The sequence below is a fragment of the Muntiacus reevesi genome, chromosome 9, assembly GCF_963930625.1.
Source record: "Muntiacus reevesi chromosome 9, mMunRee1.1, whole genome shotgun sequence".
Taxonomy (NCBI): domain Eukaryota; kingdom Metazoa; phylum Chordata; class Mammalia; order Artiodactyla; family Cervidae; genus Muntiacus; species Muntiacus reevesi.
In genome coordinates this window covers 50,710,295-50,729,014 of record NC_089257.1, presented here as the reverse complement: position 1 = coordinate 50,729,014, position 18,720 = coordinate 50,710,295, and the positions used below count along the sequence as shown (strand labels likewise).

At 43.4% G+C, this 18,720-nt stretch overlaps 1 pseudogene; it reads left to right on the top strand.

The window, feature by feature from the left end:
* Positions 1-554: 554 nt before the first annotated feature.
* Positions 555-1,300, top strand: LOC136174949 (large ribosomal subunit protein uL30 pseudogene; annotated as a pseudogene).
* The last annotated feature ends 17,420 nt before the right edge of the window (positions 1,301-18,720 follow it).

The following is an 18,720-nucleotide window of genomic DNA, read 5'->3' as shown; positions in this document are numbered from 1 at the left end:
GCTGAGAGAGAGAGAGAGAGAGAGCTGTATCTATAGCTATTACTATCTATCTATGTCTATATCTGTGTATTTATATTTGTACAGATTTATCACAGGAATTGGCTCAAATGATCATGGGGGTTGAGAAGACCCATGTTCTGCTGTCTGCAAGCTGCAGAACCAGAAAATGAAGTGGTATAATTCAATCTGAGTCCAAAGCCTGAGAGCTGGGGTGAGAGGCCAATGGTGTAAGCCCCAACCCTAGACTGGAGGCCAGAAAACCAGAGTTGATATCCTAGGAGAAGAGAGGATAGGTTCCAGCTCAAGCAGAGGGAGAAAATCTGCCCCTGCTCTGCCTTTATGTTGTATTCAGGCCCTCAGAGACTTGGGTGACGCCTACCTTCATCGGAGGGTGATCTTCTTTATTCAGTCTGCTGACTGAGATGCTAATCTCTTCCAGAGACACTCTCACAGTCACACCCAGAAATAATGATTTACCAGCTGTTTGGGCAACATTTAGCCCAGTCAAGTTGGCCCATAAAATTACTTATCACAGCTCTTTCCCAGCTGGAACCATGTAGGGTGCAGAAGAGAAGAAAAAGAAGGTTCCTGCTGTGCCAGAAACCCTTAAGAAAAAGCGAAAGAATTTCACAGAGCTTAAGATCAAGCGCCTGAGAAAGAAGTTTGCCCAAAAGATGCTTCTAAAGACAAGGAGGAATCTTATCTATGAGAAAGCTAAGTATTACCACAAGGAACACAAACAGATGTACAGAACTGAAATTCAAATGGCTAGGATGGCACGAAAAGCCGGCAACTTCTATGTACCCGCAGAACCCAAATTGGCGTTTGTCATCAGGTATCAACAGTGTGAGCCCAAAGATTTAAAAGGTTCAAAAGGTGCTGCAGCTCCTTCTCCTCTGGCAGATCTTCAATGGCACCTTTGTGAAGCTCAACAAGGCATCAATTAACATGCTGAGAATTGTGGAGCCATACATTGCATGGGGGTACCCAAATCTGAAGTCTGTAAATGAACTGATCTACAAGTGTGGTTATGGCAAATCAACAAAAAGTGAATTGCCCTGAAAGATAATGCATTGATTGCTCGATCTCTTGGGAAATACAGAATCATCTGCATGAAGTATTGATTCATGAGATCTATACTGTTGGAAAATGTTTCAAAAAAGCAAACAACTTCCTGTGGCCCTTTAAATTGTCTTCTCCACAAGGTGGAATGAAGAAAAAGACCACCCATTTTGTAGAAGGTGGAGATGCCGGCAACAAGGAAGACCAGATCAACAGGCTTATTAGAAGGATGAACTAAGGTATCTACCAGGATTATTTTTGTAATCTGGTCAGTTAAAAAACAATTGAAACAAATTGAAAAAAAATTACTTATCACATATGCATACTTACATAACACATACAAAGCATTACAATAACTGTTGAGTGAATGAACCAATGGATGGATCATAAACCAGTCCATCCTCAGAGCATCCAAACCAGGCAGACTGAAAAAATGGTAGGAGTGGAATACAAAGGAAAATTGTTATTGTAAGGCAACAAGGATTTAAGAAGAAGAAAAGAAGGTAGAAGGAAAGCCTGCTGAGAGAAACCAAGCTGAGGGACTGAGTTATGGGGGAAAGGGGCTAAGAGTAAACCAGGCAGAACAGTGGGCAGCAGCTTTGACTAAGAAAGTCTGATAGCAAAACAACATCTGTGCCGCAGACACCAGCAAAGGTTTCAGCACTATTCAGGGGGACAGCGCCATGCCTGCCCGAGATGCAAAGCCTGAGGGGCCCGCCTGGGTCACCTGCTGCCTACCACACAGTCCTCCCCTGCCTAGACACCTTCAGCACTGGATGGGATGCTCACTCTCAGCATCAGTTATGCATCGGCCCCTACATGGTGTGTCTTTTCTTCTCTGTTGAAAGCATCCCATGAACCATTCTTCATGGGACAATGGCCAAATCATCCACCCTCTCCACCCTCTAGTCACCCACATCCACAACAGTTTCCAATTTGTCAAGATCCACTTTGCAAGGTGTTGTCTGAAACAGCACCCATCGCACCAGAGGCATCTGAAGCTCAGTGCAGTGGGACAACCGTGACATTGGGAATTGTGATGGTGTGACCTCAAAGACTTTTGAAACCAACCAAGCTGCCAGCTGGCTGGAAGCCAGGGAGGACTTTGATCCCCGCCTGCTTTGACAGGAGAGGTTCCAGCAGATGCTCCTGTATTTCATTGTGTGACAAATGAATGCAGTGTGGGAGTAGAGGAAAATAGAACCAAGAAAAGGGCACGAACCCTTCTGGGCGGCCCTAACAGATGGGCGTACATAATGAGATAACACAGGTTCCAATCTCGGGGCCAGCTGCTAAGGCATGACTGCTTCCTTAATGGAAAAAGAAGAAATTCTCCTTGAAATGAAAAATACAAGGCAGACAAATGTGCCCAAAGAGAGCTGCAGGATTGAATGCCCCCTCAGAGCTCTTCGGGGAACCAGAAAGTTCTAGTGAAAATACCACTGCAGGTGGAACCGATTCCTTGTTACCTGCTCAGACTGGGTGAAAAACAGATCTTGAGTGTTCTGTGCACACCTTCCATGGGCACAGGGCACCTGCATCTCCGATTGATGTCATTTTGGATAGTTTTCTCCTCAGAGCTATTCTTTCCCCAAATTTCTGTTGCCAGAAAAATAACTAGAGAGCTCTCTGGTCTCCACCCCCTCCCCTTCCTGGGACATCTTTTAAAATGTATCCATAAAAGTATATCTTAAAAAGGATTTGCTCCGTTTTCATCATGTGGATAATTGATTTGTTACAACTCACAAAAGAGCATTTGTCATTTCTAAACAACCAAGAGCAAGACGTGTTTCTTCCTCCGGAGCTGAGTTTGGAGACACTTGACTTATCGCTGCCGTTAAATTGAAGTGTTTGGCTGATTATTTGGTATTTCAGAATTCCTTATAAATCACCGCCTTCTTTTGGTGATTACAATTTTAAGAAGAGGCACTTGATTTATAGGCGACATCAGGGAGGATGGGGAAAGAGGAGGGGGAGGGAGGGGGAGGGAAAGGCCAGGAGGTACAGCAGAGACAAGAGGCTCAGTGAAGATACAATTGGAAACATCTGTTTGATACATCACTCCCCACTTTCTCTACAAACTGCAGCCCTGGAATATGCCTACATCTGGGAAATTTTTATTATCCAAACTTTGGCAGATATATAAAACAAGAAGGAGGTGGTGGAGGGGAGAGCAAGAGGGACTGGTGTCCATGGCTGTTTCCAATTTTGGATGCGCCAGTCCACTCAGGGTTCTGCCCCCCTCCCCAGCTTGGGGTAGCAGGGAGTGGAGTTCTAAAGTGAAATTCATCCTACCGTGCTACATGAACAAGCCATGAGATCTAGGTCCACGGTCACAGTAAAAACGAGAGGGCTGACTCCAGTTGGACACAGCTGGATTCTGAGATGTAACAGAGCGGCAAATAACTTCTTCGGCTCCAGTGAGTCCATCAATCAAACACGTTTATTGACAGCCAAAAGGAGGCAGACCACTGCAGCAGGTGTTTAAGAGGCCCCCAGAAATGATTAGATGTGATGCCCACCCTGGATAAACTTACAGCCTAACTGGGAAGACCTGAGTGGCATGCCAGTTGTCCACATCAGGTTAAAAAAAAAGTCAAATTAAATATGTCATAGGGTAGCTATGTATAAGTGTCACCTGGTTCATAATGACCCTCATAGCTGTCTGAAGTTTCTTCCCAGGGAACTAAGGCCTCTGCTCTGACAATTAAGAAGTCTACTTTGCATTTTAAACACCCCAGAAGAAGGACCCTGACTGGTGAGATATGTTCAGTGGTAGATTTTTTTAATTGGAGCATGCACACATGCCCCAGTGTCCAGGCTGGTGAGAGACTAAAAGTAGTGTTACAGAGGATATATCAAGAAAATGGAGCATTCTGCCAGGAAAAGAGAAGGGATATGAGAGCTCATGTGTGTCTGAAAAGTTGTCATGGGAAGGAGGAAGCAGATTTATTTTGTAATCACTCTAGAGAGAAGAGTGAGTATCACTGGTAAAAAGCTGCAAAGAAGCAGATTTTAGTTCAACATCATCTAGCAATTAGAGCTCTCTGGGTATAAAGAGGTGGCAGCCCATGAACTCTCCGCCATAGGAGGTATGAAGGGACAATCTGGGTAGCTATGTTAGAGCCACTGTTCAGAGAATTCTGCATTTGGCAGGAAGTGAAGTTAGATGCAATTTAAGTCCCTTGCCATTGTAAGAGTACATGATTCTATGACTTGAATTCACATTATAGTGGGAATGGTTAATAGATTCTTTCCAGAATGTATACTCTATTAAAACCAGAGGAGAGCTGATAAAAAGTGATGAATATGTTGATGGAATTGTATGTGCCCCTAATAGGAGAAATGGGCTTAGAAATAGATAATGATTATGAGTGCTCCAGTCAACGCTGAACTTGGCATCCTAAATTGGAGAGGGAATAACACATAGGGAGTAAGAAGAAACACACTGGCATCAGAAAGGGGTCATCAGCTTTGGCTCTAGCACTTAATAGCTGTGTGGCTTTGGAAAACTTACTTAACCTTTCTGATCTTCTTATTTCCTTACTGGTCAAGTGAAGGTCTAACAGCATCACTCTCATAGAGACTTTGTTAAGATTTAGTGAGATAATTTATGCAAAGAATTAGCACAATGCCCAACTCAAAGCAAGGATTCAATCACTATAAGCTATTAAGAATAGTACTGCACTTTCTTAAGATGCACAGTTTTATATATTTTAATGTTGCTGAAATCAAAACATGTCTTATTCACACTAAATGTATTATTTTTCTCCCAATATACTCAGGCATGGGTGCACATATGCGCACACACACACATACGTGTGTGCAGGCGTACACGCACGCAGATATTCTTAAATGTACAGTGCACCTTGCAAATGGCACCATCTTAGAATCAAGCGGTCTGTGTCCTCCTCCATGCAGCCTTTCATGGTTACCAGCCTGAACTGTTGGTGAGAAAATAAGCAATAAAATCTGCAAAACCTAGCCCCCAGCTACACTTGTTTCTTCCACACCCTATGCAGGGACCCCATTCAGAATTTGGCAAACAATATAGGCTACCATTACCCTGCTCTTCCTGTGTGCTTGGTTGTTGCTCTATACCAGATGGCTGCATATACATCAGCCCATTTAATCCTCCTGTCAGCCGTGTGAGGGCGGCACACCCCCCAACCTGGACACTGAGGCTCCCATGTCTCAGAGGCCAGCCCAGTGTACTTGGTTAATTCATGGAGCACTGAATTTATAAGCCAGGTCTACTTGACTTCATTGGCCAGGCTATCTCCCAGGATGTTGTAAGAAAGGTGGGAATTACAGCTCTTCTTCACTTCTGGGTTTTTAACTCCCAGTCAAAGACCTAGTATATGGATTTTAACAAACAGTGATTCTCTGGGGACTGGGGAGAGGCACGTGGGGAAAGGGAATGGCATCGTCTCCATGTGTCAGCTTCCATGGACCTTCCATGGAGCTCTTGAAGATGCCCATGTGTACGTGCACACACACACACACACTCACACACACACACATACAATACAACCATCTGAGAGAATGGCCTGCAGTGAGGGTGGACCTCACTGGAATAAGGATGCTGGTTGTTTCCCAACCATCTCCTAGGACAGCATGTACTTCTTCAGCAAACCTCCCAATCCAAGGACTGGTCCTCAGCCTCGCAGGCCAGCAGAATCTGTTGGTCCCCAGAGGACCAGGACTCAGGAATACCGACTCAGAGCCACACTCACAGGAGACTGGTATCTAGACCAGTTGTTGGTGTATTCATTTGCAGAGAGAGCTCTGAGTGCCATGTGGCCCAGCATGAGTGGGCCTGTCTAGGCTTCGTGTCCCTGGAGACAGCCAAGTTCCAGCACGTGGTTGCATGAGGGGGGAGTCAGGGCCCGGGCAGGGTGGGGGAAGGAGGAGGGAGGAGGGAAGGGAGGATGGGATAGGGGAGTGTTGGGAGAAAGGCCGGATGGAGGAGCAGACTCAGCACGGGCCTGGTCCTCCTCCCTCCCCCTGCATATGGCCCTGCCACTTTGCCCCTTCAGCCCCTATGTGGGGGTTCTGGAGGCTGACCAGCTGTCCTTCTCCAGAAATCTACCTCTTTACAGGGGTTACAGGCCTCACACCTGACTGCCTCTCTGAGAAGTGCTGGCCCTGCTCTGCCTGCTCACTGCCCCCGATGCCTGTACCTGGAGGCCACCCTCATCTAGAAGGGCAAGTGGGCATCACTCAACAATCAGACTCTGCAGGACAGAGAATGGGGTGCTTGGCTTGAGGGTCTTGGCCTGTTTCCCACTGCTGCTCCAGTTCTGGGTGAGCCCAAGCTTCAAGGTCCCCTGACCCCTCCCACCAGAGGAGTGTTTTGCATGCAGAAAGCTCCTTCATTCCCATTGTTCACTGGCAAAGCATCCAAAATAAGGAGGATTGCAATGAGAAAAAAATAAAACTACAGCTTTAAGATTTCCTGGCATAATTCAAAGGAAGATTATGCTAAGTGTGGAGAAAAAAATCTTTTCATCAAAGAAGCATCTTTAGAATTTTCCACATCATTTAAACCTCTGTGGTGATTTAAAAGTGTGTTTATTAAAAAAAAATAAATATGATAATAATAAGACTAGCATTCTAAAAACACACAAAACAAGTCTAAGCAAATGCCTGGGAAGCTGCTCAAGATGTCTTTTAATGGGTCCTTTTCATGGGAAATGTGTAGGTGCCATAATAAAATGATTAGAGGATAGCAGGTCTGTTCAACAAATACACTTTGAGCACCTACTAGATGCCAGGCCCTGTGCCAAGCACTTATTAATACAATATAGAGATAACGAAGACCTGGCCCCTGGCCTTAGGCAGTTCCTAGTCTACCGGAGTCACAGCCTGACACCAGCAACTACAGCATGGTGAAGGCACTGGCGCCTTTGACACTCACAGACAACAATTCCAGAGCTCAGTTTCTAGCTCTGTAAGTCAGCTGGGAAGGTCACCAAACCCCGCTGGGCCTCACTTTTCTGACACCGAAAATGAGGAGAGTAATAATGATCTGAAGTATGCAAAGGGCCCAGAACAGTGTCTGCTGCACACAGGATGGGCTGGCCGCTATTGTAGAGGGGACACCCAGTCTAGTTCCCATCCTCTAGCCCATCTCCACCAAGGGCAAGGTTTGGGGAAGTCTTGGTGAGCTGTGTTGTCAAGGATTGGGCAGTTGACCAAGTGGAGAAGGTGGAAGAAGAGGGAATAGCATGGGAGAAGCAGGGGCGTTAAAGGATCTCTATCACGGGACTTCTTGGTGGTTCAATGTTGTGAATCTGCCTCCCCATGCAGGGGACCCATGGTTTCTATCCCTGGTCAGGAAAATAAGATTCCACATGCTGTGGGTCAACTAAGCCCATCCATCACAACTACAGAAAGCCCACAGACCACAAGGAGGAACCCACGCGCCACAGCGAAGACCCAGCACAAACAAAGAAACTAAAAATTAAAAAATAAAAGATCTCCATTACAGAGATGGTGGGTAATGAGATTTGGAGTGGGGAGTAGTAGATAAGACAGAGGGGGACAAAGGGGTCAGCTCCTAGGAATCTACATGGAGCTTGAATGACTATGTTTGTGTATTGAAAGCTGTGGAACGGTTATAAACAGAAGAACAACGTAATCAGATTTGTAATCCAGAATAGGGCTTTATATGGGAAAAGCCTGGAAGTAGGATCAGATAAGAGAAATCTGGTGGGATCTTCCTCCTAAAAAAGGATGACACAAACTACGGTAGGATGGATCAAGAGAAGGAATCAAAAGGTTTGGGGATTTCCAGTTTAAGATGGTGGACTGGATACACACATCTTTGTCTCTGTTCCTACCTGAAATTCCACTGAAACACCAGTATATAATATTTTTTAACGTATAAACCCCAAAGGTAAAGAGGATAGATAAAGAGTCAATAGCAATAAACTTCTGGAAACCTGAAAGCAGACAACTAGTTGGTAATCAACAAACAAACCCAAGGGAACTGGATTTTAGCCTGACGGTGAGCAAAACCAAGAACCACTCAATCTGAATCAGAGAAGACTCCATAGGCCCAGGCATTGGCAGCACTGGGATTTCTGCAAATGAGGAAGAGCAAGACTCAGATGGAAAGCCTGAGTGCATGTCTGTTTATGAAGCAGTTAGGCACCCAACCCCAAACCAGATGACCGTCTCTCCCCACTGGAACATCACCTCCAGTCTCTAGGACAGCATTATCCATAGAAGTAGTGTAAGCCATGTGTAAAATTTAAAATTTTCTAGCGTCCTCATTTTTTTAAAAAGTCACATTAACTTTAATAATGTTATCTATTTAACCTCATGCATTTCTAAAATATTATCATTAGAAAAAATCATTGATGAAATCTTTGACATTCTTCTTGGCATACAATGTGTATTTTACACTCAAATGCACATCAATTTGAATGTTAAGTTTTCATTGGAATACTTGACCTGTGTTTAGATTTCATAAATCTACAGTTTAAAAAGTACAGCCACATACCCAAATTGTTCCAAAAGGTGTAAAAGTTTCCCAGTACCAAATAAAGTATGTGAGTTATCAATAAATTAATTTAAATTAGAAAATGTAATCCCTCAGTTACATGAGTCACATCTCAAGCACTAATAGCACCATGTGGCTGGAGGCTACTGGAGTGGACAGAACACGTCTAGGCTCTCTGGACCAAGGACACCAAGTCCAATTAATACCAGGACCACCATACTACAAACAAAGGAATTAAAAGACTGTTTGTCAGTACACTAGATGTTGAGACTTACAACCTTCTTCTCCAAATGGACTCCAATTGTTGCTATTAAGTCAGGCAGGAGACGGGAAGATTCTCCTGCAGGAAATCTGACCAGTCCAGCAGGAATATCCAAAACCTGTGATATCAAGGAATCCAATTAAACAGTCGAGCAAAACTGCCCTACATTGTGACCCAGGGTTGGTAAGTCCCACTCATGAACAGATAAACACATGCAGACAAACAAGGACCCCCAAATACATGAGGAGTGCCTCTACCCTGAGACAGACTGAAGTACATGGGAGAAAGCAGCTTTAGGAAAGAGTGTTGGAAAAAGAAAACATCTAGATATCTAATGATAACAACCCTAGAGAAGCATGTGAAGATTTTGAAACCACTAAATTAAAGCAGTAAGTAAAGGAAATGCTCAGTTGCTCAGTCGTGTCCGACTCTACAACCCTTTGGACTGTAGCCCGCCAGGCTCCTCTATCCCTGGGATTTCTCAGGCAAGAATACTGCAGTGGGTTGCCATTTCCTCCTCCAGGGGATCTTCCCAATCCAGGGATCAAACCCAAGTCTCCTGCACCCCCTGCATTGCCGGCAGATTCTTTACCTGCTGAGCCATCTGACGCTGTTGAAAAGTAAGTTTGAGAAAACAAACAACAGAAAAGAGCTCTTGGAAATTAGTGGACACCCGTGAGGAGAAGTGATCGCTTCAACACAAGAGCTAGAAGAGAAAACTGAGTAAATCTCTCAGAGATTACAGCATAAAGGTAGGGGATGAAAAATGAGAAAGAGTTGATTCGAAACTTAGAGGATTCATTCAGAAGCTCCAGTAGCTGAAAAGTAGAATTCTAGACATAAAGAGGAGAAAGTGATAGGAGGAAACATTTTTAAAAGCTTTTTTCAAGAAAATATCCTGAAGCTGAAGGAAGTAAATTTCACAATAAACAGGCCCATCGAGTACCCAGCACAACTGATAAAAATAGTCACTCCAAGGCATAGAAGGGAAATTTCAGAACCCTGGGGCCAAACAAAATACTCCAAAAGTTTTCAGAGAAGGGTTTTAAAAAAAGATTACAATAATGCATCAAAATATGATTGACATGAAATTTCCCACAGGTAAGTCAGAAATCTAGAAGAAAACTAAGTAATGCCATTAAAATACGGAGGGAAAATAATTTTCAACTCAGAATTCGATACATATTCAAAATATCAAATAGGTGTAAAAGCAGAATAAACATACTTAAAGACTTACCAAGTTTAAAATGCAATTGCCTCTCATGAACTCTTTCTCAGAAAGTTACTAGAGGATACACTCTACCAAAATGAGGAAGTAAACGAAGAAAGAAGATGACGTGAGATCCAACAGGGGACCTGGTACAAGTGAGAGGCCCAGGGACTCTTAGGACACAGTGAAGAGTGATTGAGTGTGATCTCTGTGCAGCAGGCAGAGAGGTCAGCATGCCAGCTTGGAGTTGGTCAGAAACTTCATAAGCAACTTCTTCCAGAAGACATTGATGGAATAGACAAGAAGACAAGAGTACAGTCATTTTGGAAAAGGACCAGGGAATAGCCTTGGGCAAAACAGGCCTTGAGAGCCTAAGAACAAAGGCCCTGTGGCCTGAGTCCCAGAGATGAAAAGCCAGGCTCACAGGAATAAAAGATTCACCTTACCTCTGTTACACTAGTAAACCTAGTTCAGCTCAACTGTAAATTTTAACTTTATCTGTTTCTGTGCTTTCTTGCAAAAAATTCTCGTGCATTTCTTGCCCCCCATAGAAGTGCTCCCAATTCCTGATAGCTGCCATGGAGCCTCCTGCTGCTGATCAAAGAAGTTCAATGACTTCTGGAAACTCTCAGCGACCATGAGACAAACCCTCCCTTTTGTTTTGCAACTCATCTTCTACTCAGCGAGCTGGCGCTTTTTTTTTCACCGTCTCCCTCGCTGCTGCTGCTGCTAAGTTGCTTCAGTCTTGTCTGACTCTGTGTGATCCTATGGGCTGCAGCCTGCCAGGCTCTTCTGTCCATGCGATTCTCTAGGCAAGATTACTAGAATGGGTTGCCATGCCCTCCTCCAGGGGATCTTCCCAACCCAGGGATCGAACCCAGGTCTTCTGCATTGCAGGCAGATTCTTTACCGCTGAACCACCAGGAAAGCCCTACCTTCTCCTTTATGCACAAGCAATCTCTTTTAATAAGAAGCTCTGCTTGCCTAAGCAACTTGTGGAGTGATACTCATTTCTATGGTATTGTTGTTCAAGAATCTGGAAAGTGCCCAGTAACAGAACCACCTTATATACCACCTTATATATCTGAATATACTGAGAGGAGATGTAGACCTCTGGGAGAGTGCTTAGGGGTTGAGTTAGTGATGAGTACAAGAAAAGTATGGAAAAAAATTTAATGGAAGATAATTATAAATTCCACAGAGATCAAAAAAGTTGTACAAGAAAGGACAAGTAATAACTAAGCTGCAAATAAAAATTACCTAGTCATAATCTTGATTAAACTGAAATTATCATGTGAATATAAAGGGAGGATGGGGGAGTTGCAGAAGTATGTGGTGTGTACATGAGGAGATAAGGGTGGGGGGAAAAAAGCTAATTTCTTCTCATAGAGGAAGCAACAGATGAAATTAAACTGAACTACCAAGGAGTAGCAGCATGAATAGAAATTCACGTGGTTTAGTCACTAAGTCATGTCCGACTCTTGCGACCCCATTGATTATAGCCCACCAGACTCCTCTGTCCAAGGGATTCTCCAGGGAAGAATACTGGAGTGTGTTGCCATTTCCTTCTCCAGGGGATCTTCACGACCCAGGAATCAAATCTGGGTCTCCTGAATTACAGGCAGATTCTTTACCAATTGAGCTACTTCAGAGCTGGAGGTAAATACCAAAATAACCACAAAAGGAGAGGTGACTGGACAGAGTGGAGTGACCTGGGGTGGGGACAACAGTACTTTTTAAAGGACTTGTATAATTACCTGAATCTTTAAACTATGGTCATTTTGAATGTTAATAAAAATTAAAACTTTAAACAAGAAAACTAGTTAGACACCAAGATTGACAGAGTTCCCTAATTGCAAGGAGGAAAAAGGAAGCAGAGAGTTTTAGTCAGCTTGCACTGCCATAAAAAATACTATAGACTGGGTGTTTTAACCAACAGGAACTTAGTGTTGGCAGCTCTGGAGACTGAAAGCTTCAAATCAAGATCCCTGAGGGTCAGTTCCTGGGGAAGGCTCTCTTCCTGGCTTGCAGATGGCCAGCTTCTCACTGTGTCTTCACATGTCCTCTTCTTATAAGGCCATGGTCCTACCTGATTAGGGCCACACTCTTATGCCCTTATTTAACCTTAATTACATCCTAAAGATCCCACTTCCAGACCCAGACATACTGGGGGTTAGCTTTCAACATCTGAATTTGTAGGGGAACACAATTCAGTCCATAGCAGAGTCAGTATTGACTGTGTTCTGTTTGAATAACAAATGGATGGGATGTCACAACACAGATATAAGGCATAGGTGGAGGAAGGGGACAGATGGTCAGTCAGTTGGGAATGACAAGTTCCAGCGCAGGCAAAGTCCAAAGAGCTGAAAGGAACCATCCTATTGGTGATTGTACATAAGAGTCCAGAGCTCAAGGTTCAGGTCAGAGCTGGAGACAGTAGTTCATTACAGATAGTAGTTAAAATCACAGATTTTCTGGAAATGGTGTGGGGTCAAGAGGAAAGAAAAGGCAAACTCAGACCCCTAAAGACCACCAACACTTAGGTATCAGTGGATCTCATGAAGAGGAGACCCTAAGGAAACTGAGGATGTGATCAACAGTCAAACAAGCCAGAGATATCCAAGTAGATAAGGTTTCAAAACTGTGCACTCGGTTTGATGGCAAGGACATTGGTAGGTCACCCAGAGCAGATTGGATGGGGTAGTGGGGACAGAAGCCACGCTACCCTAAGCTGAGGAGCAAACAGGAATGAGTGGATGGGGCATGAGAAAATAGTAGAGCACTTTTTCCAGTTTTTGGCTGAGGAGGAAAAGAGAGAGTTAGGGTGAAGGGATGGCTTCAAACACAGTGGTCATCTGCTTAAGGAGGGAAAGCCAAGAGGCAGAGAGGATATGGAAGAAACAAGTGGTAACGGAAAGAGTAGGGCCCTGGTGTATATGAGAGGAGAAGGGGCACAAAGCCATGGTGATGGATAAGTCTTAGGCAGAGCATGCCTCTTTAGGAATGGGAGAGAGTAGGAGAGAAGGAGAAAGAGGATAAAAGATAAAATATGGAGGCTGGGTCATCCCCACAGCTCAATTTCTCTTGAGCTCTTCTCCCAATAGTTGCTGAGTGGAATACCTGGTCAACCTCCATGTTGTTTTGTTCTCTGGCCACATCCATCCTTTCCCTGTCTCACTTCTTTGTGCTCCAGCCATCTTGTCCGTTTCCTTTCCTGGACCCACTTGCCTGGCATTAACATGGTATTTGCTGAAGGACTTCCCTGATGGTCCATTGGTTAAGACTCTGCACTTCCAAAGGAGGGGGCACAGGTTCAGTCCTTGGTCAGGGAACTAAGATCCCACATGCCACAAGGAGTGGACATAAAACAAAGATAAATACATAGATAGTGTTTGCTGATCTTCCGCTTCCACCAAAGCCAGCCTCACAGCACAGGACCAGCACGAAGATAACTGAGGGTAGCTGGAACTGAGGTGCCCAGGTCCCAGCACCCAGTGCCCAGCTAATGAGCCCTCCGGGGGCACTGAGAAATCCAGCTGGAAGCACAGGTGGGTCAGTTGTCCTTCAGAGAGATGCCCGCCCTGGCAGGTGAGGATGATACCAGCGCTTTCCTCAACACTGACCTCGCAGACTGAGGAGATGTAAGAGGGCGGGGCAGGTCGGCCCACCAAGACATGAGTCTTTCATCAGATCTCTGGTAATTTCCAACCCTTTCAAATGAAATACAAAATACTCTCAGACTAACAAGGCTGTGCTTTTGGTGTTCATTGACTGAGAAAACACAATTCAAAAAACTTCTCTGCATCTACTATCATCTTTAAGTATTTTTTTTTCACAAGAGCATCTACAGATTTGCAATATATGTCGATATATAAGTTGAAGACATAGATAGCTGTCTATAAGCAATTCTTGTCGAGTGTATAGATTTGTGGAACTCTGCAATAAATCTACATTTTCCCAGCCACCAGGGTCCAAGTTCCACTTGTTGAATAAGATTGATCCTGATTATGTTGGAGCTTGAATGGGAGGTGGAGTGTTGGGGTGGGGGGTGGGTGTGGGATGGGAAATACTCCACCATGGCAGAGGAGTTCTTGCATAAGATCAAACCAGATGTCAGCAAGATCAGGAAATGGAGATCTTCCCAGAGTCAAGATTCTCTGGGAAGACAAGAATTCTAAGTCATCATTATCTCCTGTGTGTAGTCTGCCACCCATGCCTGCAGGCACCAAAGAGTAATATCTAAATGAGTGTGTGACTCTCCACGTCTAAATGAAGGTGTAGAGATCACTAGAGTGAAAAACTGCTTAAATTAGTAACTGCGTCAGTTATTATTTGCATCAAAGCTCTCTCCTCAGTCTTATGATAAGTATCATTGTCCCTCCATCCCCACCCACTCAATTTTGCAGTCCATTATGCGCCAGGCTAGATGCTACATACACCATGTATGCCATCTTATTTCATCTTGAAAACACCTTCATGGAATAGGTATTATTATCCTCATTTTATAGATGTGGAAGCATCTATAAAGGATCAGAGGTTGGTTTGTTCTGCTCAAGATCACACCGTCAATAATTGATGGAGTTAGATTCCAAACCCAGATTCTGAATGGTATAAATTCTCTTTCACTAAAGTGTGTTGCCTTCTTTCCCTCTGACTACAGAAACTGTGTTGAGAGATGGCGTAGAAGTAGAGGTGGTAGTCATTTTTTAAGCTTTCAGGCAGAAGGAACCCCTCCTAATGGCATTTCCATAATTAGAATGTATTTTTTTCTGATAGTTATAATTCAGGCAATTGCAGTGACATTCAGCTGAAACCTGGCACACAAGATGTTCATTTCTCTTAAAAGTTCACTTTTAATTGGCGTCAGTTCTTTCCAACTCTGGATGAAATACAGAATGTATGCTTCTGACGTTTCCAACGTTGAAGGCCGTTTGACATAAGGACTCAATCCCTGGAGTTTATACTGAATTCCCTGGTAGGAGAGGGAGAACTTGGTGAAAGGCAGACAAAGAGGAAAGGAGGAAGGGAGAAGAGGAGGGGCTTGGTCAGAGCACACTATTCCCAAAGCGAACTAGAATCCGGAGTACATTCTTTAAACTATGTGGAGCAGGAAAATACCCTGCAAAGGAGACCGCACCGCGTCACTCCCCGCAGACCTCTAGGGAAAGTGTGGGCTGCAGCCGGGATGCCCCTAATTTAACAGTATTAACAGTCCTTACTGGGTCTTCTTCCACCATGATAAAGTAGGTACCCTCAAGAGAAGCTGAGCTGTGTTCAGTCAAGTGAGAGAAGAATTAAATAAAACTTTTCTAGAATTCTCAGTGCTCTTATGGGATTAAGGAATAGCCCAAATTCCAAAGAGTTCTAGAATCTGCCTTAAATGAAGAGAGAACACCAAGGAGCCAGAGGACTGTGGTGGGGAGAACTTGGAATGAAGTAGAGCCAAAAGATGTAGATTTAAGTCCCAGTCCTGCTCCGCTACTTGCTCTCTATGTATACTCCTTGAATCTCAACTTTTTGGGTCAAAAACATCCCAAGATTATTGTGAGAACTAAATGTAGCTCTGCATCTAGCTAAGTTCAAACTACTATTTCTTACTATAGCAAACCAGATATTCTGACAAGCCTTCCACTAGGCTAAATAAAATCTGGAAATAAATGAATTTGGAAGAAGGCAACAAATTCTCAGGGGTCAAAAATAAGGTAAAGGAGGACGCCTATGAGAACACTTGAAACCAATGTTCCCTGGAGGGCATTTTGCAAACCCAGATGACGCAGGAGTATACAAGAAACAGGAGACAAAGATTATAGCCCATCTAAAGTGGATAGTCTAATAAGAGAACCACTGTCCCCTGAGGAAAGCTAGAAATTCAAAGGACTGTGTCCTCAAAGGGCAAAGTAGAAGTAACACCCCACCTCCTCATCAGAGGGGACAATAAAAAAAAAAAATTTGACTACCTCAGCTGTTGAATCCTAGGTGAAGACAAAAATTTCTGAGCACTGACTGCAGCTACAAATCCAGGTTAGAACTGGGATTTGAAACTCAGAGATAAGAAAGACTTCCTCGGTGATCAATGCAAAGAAATAGAGGAAAACAATAGAATGGGAAAGACTAGAGATCTCTTCAAGAAAATTAGAGATACCAAGGGAACATTTCATGCAAAGATGGGCACAATAAAAAACAGAAATGGTATGGACCTAAAAGAAGCAGAAGATATTAAGAGGTGGCAAGAATACACAGAAGAACTGTACAAAAAAGATCTTCACGACCCAGATATTCACAATGGTGTGATCACTCACTTAGAGACAGACATCCCAGAATGCGAAGTCAAGGGGGCCTTAGGAAGCATCACTACAAACAAAGCTAGTGGAGGTGATGGAATTCCAGCTGAGCTATTTCAAATCCTAAAAGATGATGCTGTTAAAGTGCTGCACTCAATATGCCAGTAAATTTGGAAATATCAGCAATGGTCACAGAACTGGGAAAGGTCAGTTTTCATTCCAATCCCAAAGAAAGGCAATCCCAAAGAATGCTCAAACTACTGCACAATTGCACTCATCTCACACGTTAGTAAAGTAATTCTCAAAATTCTCCAATGAAGGCTTCAACAATATGTGAACTGTGAACTTCCAGATGTTTAAGCTGGTTTTAGAAAAGGCAGAGGAAACAGAGATCAAATTGCCAACACCTGCTGCGTCATCAAAAAAGCATGAGAGTTCCAGAGAAACATCTACTTCTGCTTTATTGACTATGTCAAAGCCTTTGACTGTGTAGATCACCATAAACTGTAGAAAATTCTGAAAGAGATGGGAATACAGACCACCTGACCAGCCTCTTGAGAAACCTGTATGCAGCTCAGGAAGCAACAGTTAGAACTGGACATGGAATGACAGACTGTTTGCAAATAGGAAAAGGAGTACGTCAAGGCTGTATATTGTCATCCTGCTTATTTAACTTATATGCAGAGTACATCATGAGAAATGCTGGGCTGGAGGAAGCACAAGCTGGAATCAAGATTGCTGGGAAAAATATCAATAACCTCAAATATGCAGATGACACCACCCTTATGGCAGAAAGTAAAGAAGAACTAAAGAGCCTCTTGATGAAAGTGAAAGAGGAGAGTGAAAAAGTTGGCTTAAAGCTCAACATTCAGAAAACTAAGATCATGGCATCTGGTCCTATCACTTCATGGCAAATAGATGGGGAAACAGTGGAAACAGTGTCAGACTTTATTTTTGGGGGCTCCAAAATCACTGCAGATGGTGACTGCAGCCATGAAATTAAAAGGTGCTTGCTCCTTGAAAGAAATGTTATGACCAACCTAGACAGCATATTAAAAAGCAGATACATTACTTTAACAAAGGTCCATGTAGTTAAGGCTATGGTTTTTCCAATAGTCACGTATGGATGTGAGAGTTGGACTATAAAGAAAGCTGAGCACCGAAGAATTGGTGCTTTTGAACTGTGGTGTTGGAGAAGACTCTTGAGAGTCCCTTGGACTGCAAGGAGATCTAACCAGTCCATCCTAAAGGAAATCAGTCCTGAATATTCATTGGAAAGACTGATGTTAAAGCTGAAACTCCAATACTTTGGCCACTTGATGAGAAGAGCTGGCTCATTTGAAAAGACCCTGATACTGGGAAAGATTGAAGGCAGGAGGAGAAGGGGATGACAGGGGATGAGATGGTTGGATGGCATCACCAACTCAATGGACATGAGTTTGGGTAAATCCTGGGAGTTGTTGATGGACAGGGAGACCTGGCTTGCTGCAGTCCATGGGGTCACAAAGAGTCGGACACAACTGAGTGAGTGAACTGAACTGAACTGAACTAGACATAGTGAATCTGCAGAATGTCAAAAGCAAAGAAAAAGTCTTTAAAATAACCAGTAAGAAAAAGACAAAGAAAGAAAAAATTGACAGATGACTTTTTTCCCCTCCAGATGGCTTCTTAATGAAAGCCAAACAACAGTGCAATGCTTTCTTCAGGTATTGAGAAAAATATCAATCGTACACCCAGCAAAATTTTTATCAAGAATGGAGGTGAAGCTTTGAAATGAAAATTGAGACAGGTGTAATCAGAAGACCTTCACTGTGCCAGTTATCAATTTCATGTTTCTCAGCTTGAAACTCACCCTCCTATTCTGCAGAAGTGGAGCTGGGCTTTTAAATATTTTTGTTTTGCTGGCTGATATCATGTTAAGTTTTTTCAACAGAGAGCACTGGAGAGATACTGCAAAGGAGTTTGTCTTCCTGGTTCCAGTTCTTAAACCTCTCATGTATGTGTAATCATAAGTATGAGAGTAGTAAGTTAAAAACATAGGACCAGCAGACACAGGAAACAGCCTATATTAGTATTGTTACTTATTATCCAATTCCTTCTTACTCCAGTCCCCATTATAGTTCATTGCTTATATTAAACTTTCCTTGCTCAAATTACTATGTGGTTTCTCTCTCCTGATTGGACACCAGATTAATATCCTCACTAAAGGGCATGCTTAATTCAAAAGAAGAGTGATCACAGGTAGAAGGTCTGAGATGCAATAATGATAACCCAAGAAAGTGGTAACTATGGGTTAATCTGAAACATATTCATTTTCTTCTTCTTTTTCAGCTTGGTACTTCAACAGCAAATATCTTAAGAACATTTCCTTTTGGTCCTCCCCACCTAGAAAAGT